General features: G+C 41.6%; 1 non-coding gene across 1 annotated transcript; it reads left to right on the forward strand.

Annotated features, from left to right (window-relative positions):
• Positions 1–6,134: 6,134 nt before the first annotated feature.
• On the forward strand, positions 6,135–6,241 carry LOC133104577 (U6 spliceosomal RNA). Its single transcript, XR_009703638.1, has one exon. It is a non-coding gene; the product is annotated as a U6 spliceosomal RNA (small nuclear RNA).
• Positions 6,242–7,032: the final 791 nt, after the last annotated feature.

Raw genomic sequence — 7,032 nt, forward strand, 5'->3', positions numbered from 1 at the left:
AGGATGTATGTACAGTGCTCTGGGGAGGAGTACGTGTAATTGGCGGAAGGAGGCATTAGTGGCGACATTTCAGAATCAGCTGGGGTGCTTTAAAAATATCCAGTTGCCCCACAGCAGACCATTTAAATCCGATTTCTGGGGGTGAGGCCCAGACATCTTGGTGGTGGTTTTTTTTTCAGTCCAAAGTGATTCCCAAGAGTAGCCAGTGTGGAGAATCCATTCAATCACAGTGAAGAGGTTGCAATGAAGGGGACCTGTGGGCCATATCTTTATTTATTTGTTTGTTTGTTTATTTATTTATTTTGGCTGCACTGGGTCTTAGTTGTGGCACATGGGACCTTTAGTTGTGGCCTGCAGGATCTTTTTTTTTTTTTTAGTTGCAGCATGCGGACTCTTAGTTGTGGCATGTGGACTTCTTAGTTGCAACATGTGGACACTTAGTTGCGGCATGCATGTGGGATCTAGTGCCCTGACCAGGGACTGAACCCAAGCTGCCTGCATTGGGAGTGTGGAGTCTTACCCACTGGACCACCAGGAGTCTTACCCACTGGACCACCGAGTCCTGTGGGCCATATCTAATTGAAGACAGTATTTTCTTTCAGAAATTTGAATTTACTGCTAATATTGAAACAGGGAGATTGCAAATACAAACCTAAGTTTCTAGCTTATTTCCTTTGAAAAGCCGGAAGCAATAGCAATACTGGGTCACAGTCACCTCTAACCCCTAATGTCTTGCCCAGCCTTTTTCACTCACTTTATTATCTCCCTGTCCACTGCAGACATTGGATTTGGGGACCTTGCAGGGATTAAGAGCAGGTGTCAGTGAACTATAGCTCTTGGGCCAAATCTGGCTCGCTGCCTGTATTTGTATGGCCTGTAAGCTAAGAATGGTTTTTACATATTGAAACTGGCGGGGGAAAAGTGAAAGAAGACTATTTCATGACACATGAAAAATTAAATAAAATTCAAATTTCAGTGCCATATTGGAACATGGATCATGGCCATGCTTATTTGCTTATGTGCTGTATGTGGCTACGTTTGTGCCACAACAGCAGACAGTGTGGTCACAAAGCCTCAGATATTTACTACCTGTCACTTGTTACAAGTTTGTTGATTAAGAGAATAAGATTTAGAATCAAAGAAAGCTAGGTTTGAACCCTGTATCTATTATTAGCTATCAGAGAGAATTTGGGCAAATTCCATCACCTCTCTGTAAAATGCAGAGAAGAAATCTTACCCTGCAGGGGGCTGTGATGATGTCTACTAGGTGACTATGTTCAGCCTACAGCCTAGTGCTGAGAAAGTGCACCATACATTGTACCCAACAGAAGAGGGAGACTGAAAATCACCCTCTTTGAGATTGATCGTGTTTTTCAACGAATAACAGAAAAAGAGCCAGGGGTCCTTAACTATAAAAAAAAAAGTTCATTGCTCTTCTCCTAAAGAGGTTACATTACTATGTCATTAAAATCACTTTGCGGCAATTCAAATGGAGTTATTGTTCTACATTAGATATCTTTTAAGTGTAAAAACTGCAATATTTATCAAATACAAAATCACCTTTTTACTCGACACTATTAATTATTGGCTTTGTTATCATATAGAAGCCTTGGAAATAATTACCCATTTAGCATTAATAATAATTTAGTTTGTTTAGAAAATGAACTGTCCATACAGAGTGAAAACTGTCTTTTCTATGATATCACTTTATATTTTACATTGGAAGTTTATTAATTATCTAGAAGCTGATATTGTCAATTTCCCCCCAAAATGAATTTTCCTCTGTTTGATCAAAGTTGACCAAATAAAAGACTTGGCTGTACATATTTATAATCTAATTAAATCATCAGAACTGATCATACACTTAAAATACACATAACTTAACATTTACCATTTTAACCATTTTAAAGTGTACAGTTGTGTGGCATTAAGTACCATTCACAATGTTGTACAGCCATAACCACTATCTAGTTCCAGAACTTTTTCATCATCCCCAAAAGAAACCTGGTACCCACTAAGCACTCATTTCCAATTCTCCCTCTCACCCCATTCCCTAGCAACCACTAATCTGCTTTTTCTCTCCATGAATTTGCCTATTCTGGATATTTCATTCAAGTGACATCATATAGTATGTGGCCTTGTGTACCTGGCTTCTTTCACTTAGCATAGTGTTTTCAAGGTTCATCTGTGTTGTACTGTAGCATGTATCAGTACTTCATTTTTTTTTTTGTGGCTGAATAATATTTCATTGTATGGATATCCCATGTTTTGTTTATTCATTCAGCCACCGATAGACATTTGGGTTGTTTCCATTTTAGGGCTAGTGTGAATAGTGCGGTGATGAACATTCATGCACATGTTTTTGTTTGAAAATCTGTCAGGAGTTCTAGTATCAAGACGCTTTCAGACAGTGCTAAGTGTCTGAAAAAAAATGAGCTGGATGGACAGTAAAAGGACTGAGACCTGGATGAAAAGGGTCTTGATAATGCATTTGCTTGCTTGCATAATACCTGTCTTACCTCCTTGAATGCAAGGGCCATGAGGGCCAGGACTGTAGGTATGTTCACTGCTGTACCTTGAGAGATTGAATATACAAACAGACAATGCCCAGACCACATTTAAAAATAGAACTCTGACTCACAGTCTGCAGCAACCAGCCCAGGAAACCAACCCATTATCACAAGTAACCAGCCTAGGAAGCCGGCCTGCTCTCTCTAAGTCAGACTTGAAGGACCACTGTCTTCAGCAGCCAGCCCAGAAGCCAAATAATAACCCCTGTACAATCAGCCCCAAATGACCAGGACTTGATTCATAACTGACAGCTTCCTTAATTTTTGTCCCCTCTTCTAACTAGAGGGACCAACCAGAGAAAGCCAAACGTTCATGCTTAACCAATCACACAGGATGCCCTGCTTCTAGTTAGCCTACCTCCAACTTCCCTGTGCCTACGGCCTCCAATCGGACACACCTGGCTCCTTCTCTCATCTCCCTTTCTTTAACTATAAAGCTTTCCCACTCCTCTGCCTGCCTCTGAGTCTCTGCCAAAAGGCAAATGATGAGGGCTGACTCCCTTGCTCTAGCAAGCTCTGAATACATAGCTTCATTATGTTCTCCTTTGGATGGCCTTTGTCTATTTCCACAACCTCCATCTCCTGGACAGGGCCTGGCACACAGAGGGGGCCTGGTCAGTAACTGTTGATGGTGTGAACACACACTGCTGAGGAAGGGCCTGTGTGGTGCTATCACAGTCCCCTGCCTGGGCACTCAAGCCCACAGCACACTCTCTGGTCTTATCCCAGCCCCACTCTCTCTTTAGAACTCCAGATCTGCACACACAGCAGCTGACATGCCATCTCTGCCTGGACATCCACAGACCCCTGGGACTCAATGTGTCCCACATCTACTGGCCACCTCACCCCCCTTCCTTCTACAGCTCTTCACCTGGTTTCATCGCCCAGGGTCCCCCCAGTGCCCAGCCTGGAACGTGGGAGTCAGCCTACCTCCTTCTCATTCTCCCCAACAAATAATCTGTCAGTAAGTCCTGTTGGTTCTACTCCAGAATGCCTGGTGAATCCACCCCTTCTTCTGGCTCCATTCCTGGGACAGGCCCTCGTTGCAGCAACAGCCCAGAACTGGTCTAGCTGCCTTCAGTCTGGTCTCCTCCAAAACAGCCAGGGGACACTCCCCTGAACAACCCATTTCTGACCAGGAGATGCCCCTGCAGAGTGGCCTTCCAGCCACCCTCAGATTAGAGTCTAAACCTAAGAGAAGGGATTCCCTGGCTATCCAGGGGTTAAGACTCTGCGCTCCCAATGCAGGGGGCACAGGGTTCCATCCCTGGTTGGGGAACTAAGATCCCGCTCACCACATCACGCGGCCAAAATAAATAAAGAAATAAGTAATAAACCTAAGAGAAGCGTTTTTCTGGAGCCTCCCAGACCTGGTCCCTGCCCACATTCCCAGCTTTAAATCTGGTCCAGCCTATACTCTAACCATGAACACGCCAGGCAACTGCACTCTCTCCCCTCCCTCCCTCCCCTCGCTTAACTTGGCAGGTAGCTCCTCTTCTTCAAGCCTCAGTGAGTCACTGCCTCAGTGGGGAAGCCTCGTCCTGACTGCCACGATCCCCTCCTCTTACCCGATCAATTATTCTGGGCTCCTTACACTAAGGTGAGATTTGCTGGTCAGTTCCCCACCCCCCGCCCCATTGTGTAAATTCCTTGAGGGCAGAAATTTTAGTTTTTAACCTTTGTCATCTCAGAACCAAATACAACGCGCCTGGCACTTGGCAGATATCAAAATGTCAATACTTGTTGAGCAAATAAATGTTTGCGCAAGAAAAGAACCGTAACAGGGCTGGATTACCCAACAGACTTTAGGGCTGGTACTGAAAGAGGGGAACCCCCCCAAATTATTTGGAAAGATTTTGATATGTGATAGTTGAAGAAAAGCAATGAGATCATCATTCTGAGAAAATAGAGGAAATGAGGATTTTGTTGGACTTCCTTACATTCCTCTTGCTGTCTAGGTTTTTTATTTCCTATTTTATTTATTTATTTATTTATTTATTTTTTAGAAGAATTTTTTAAAAACATTTTTTATTTCTTTAATGTTGTATCTATTTTATTTATTTATTTTTGGCTGCATTGGGTCTCTGTTGCTGCGCGCGGACTTTCTCTTGTTGCGGCGAGCGGAGCCACTCTTTGTTTTGGTGCACGGGCCTCTCATTGCGGTGGCTTCTCTTGTTGCGGAGCACGGGCTCTAGGCGCGTGGGCTTCAGTAGTTGTGGCACACAGGCTCAGTAGTTGTGGCACACGGACTTAGTTGCTCTGCGGCATGTGGGATCTTCCCGGACCAGGGCTTGAACCCGTGTCCCCTGCATTGGCAGGCGGATTCTTAACCACTGGGCCACCAGGGAAGCCCATATTTTCAATTTTATTTATTTTTTTATTTCATTTCATTTTTTTCCAGTTTTATTGAGATGTAATTGACATACAGTACTGTACAAGTTTAAGGTGTACAGCATAATGATTCGACTAATGTACATCATGAAGCAATTATCACAGTAAGCTTAGTGAACATCCATCATGTCATATAGATACAAAAGTAAAGAAATAGAAAAAAAGTATCTTTTCCTTGTGATGAGAACTCGGGATTTACTCTCTTAACTTTCATACATAACACACAGCAATGTTCATCATATTTATCACGTTGTACATTACACCGCTAGTGCTCATTTATCTTATAACCATCTAGGTTTTTTATTATTATTATTATTATGTTCTCAATTGTATTTGTAATACTTGACACATGAAACTTGCTTTTGAATAAATTTTAGGAATACTGAGGATATGAACAATTATATAACTCGTTATTAGCTTTTTAAAAATTTTTATTTATTTATTTTTGACTGCAATGGGTCTTCGCTGCTGTGCGCGGGCTTTCTCTCATTGCGGCGAGCGGGGGCCACTCTTCTTTGCGGTGTGTGGGCTTCTCATTGCGGTGGCTTCTCTTGTTGTGGAGCACGGGCTCTAGGTTCGCAGGCTTCAGTAGTTGTCGTTCGTGGGCTCTAAAGCGCAGGCTCAGTAGTTGTGGCACATGGGCTTAGTTGCTCTGCGGCATGTGGGATCTTCCCGGACCAGGGCTTGAACCCGTGTCCCCTGCATTGGCAGGCGGATTCTTAACCACTGCACTACCAGGGAAGCCCTCATTATTAACTTTTAAAAAATTAGGATCTGCAGGAAAGATTTCTTTCATAGTTCTTCCCTTCCTTCCAAATACAATCTTAACCTCTGTTGATCAGATGTATGTTTTTAAGTTTTGTGTCTCCCTCTGTGCCTAGCTTCCATGGACGTCTGCACTGAACCTGTGGCCCATATTTTATAATTATGCAATACTTTTCTGACTACTAACTTCTCAGATTATTATTTAACCTTCATTTTTCTTTTTTATTACTTTACTTTTCAAGCTTAACTGTACCATGGTTGTTATTGCTTTTTTAGTTAACAGACTTTATTTTTTATAGCAGTTTTACAGAAACAGCAGGTTTATAGAAAAATTGAGCAGAAAGCACAGAGAGTTTCCATATATTCTCTCTTCCTTAAGTTTCCCCTGTTATTAAAAACTGGCATTGGGTGCTCGCTTCGGCAGCACATATACTAAAATTGGAACGATACAGAGAAGATTAGCATGGCCCCTGCGCAAGGATGACACGCAAATTCGTGAAACGTTCCATATTTTTAAGAGAAATGAGTTTCAAGCATTTTTGTTGGAAGCATTTTTGCTAAAGACATTAAAGCTGACTCTGGGTCTTACACAACTAAATTAGCTGGAGAAGATAGAATGCTCTTTTTGTATTTTTATTTGTTGTTAAGTATTAACCAGCAAGCAAATTTTAAGACCAGAACTTATTGACCCCATAATTCTATCTTTTTAATAAAATTTAATTCAGTAAAAATTTTAATTTTTTCAAAAAAAAAACTGGCATTGGTGTAATACATTTGATACAGCTGATGACCCCATATCGGTACATTATTATTAACTAAAGTTCAAACTAATTTTAGGGTTCACTCTTTGAGGTGTACAGTTCTATCGGTTTTGACAAATGTATAACATCATGTATCCATCATTTCAGTATCACACAGAAGAGTTTCACTGCCCTAAAAATCCCTGGTGCTTCCCGCTGCCCCCCGTCCCCACCTCCACACTTTGCTGTCTTTGCTGTTAGTTTTGTTTCTATTTTGAATTACAGAAGAAAAAGGACAGAGAGGAATCACAATCCTTTTATCCTATCATCTTATTATGGAAACTTTCAAACATCCCTAAAGGTGCAATGAATGATCACCAGTATACGTTCCACCTGGATTCAACAATCATTAACATTTTGTCGTTTTTATTCTCTATTATTTATTTATTTTCCTTTATTTTACATATTTTTCTGAACCATTTGCAAGTAAGTTGCAGACACTGTGGACAGTTGATCTCTAAATACTTCAGCATACATCTGTAAGAATAAAGACATTCGCCTATACA

Source organism: Eubalaena glacialis, chromosome 13, assembly GCF_028564815.1.
Source record: "Eubalaena glacialis isolate mEubGla1 chromosome 13, mEubGla1.1.hap2.+ XY, whole genome shotgun sequence".
NCBI classification, from domain to species: domain Eukaryota; kingdom Metazoa; phylum Chordata; class Mammalia; order Artiodactyla; family Balaenidae; genus Eubalaena; species Eubalaena glacialis.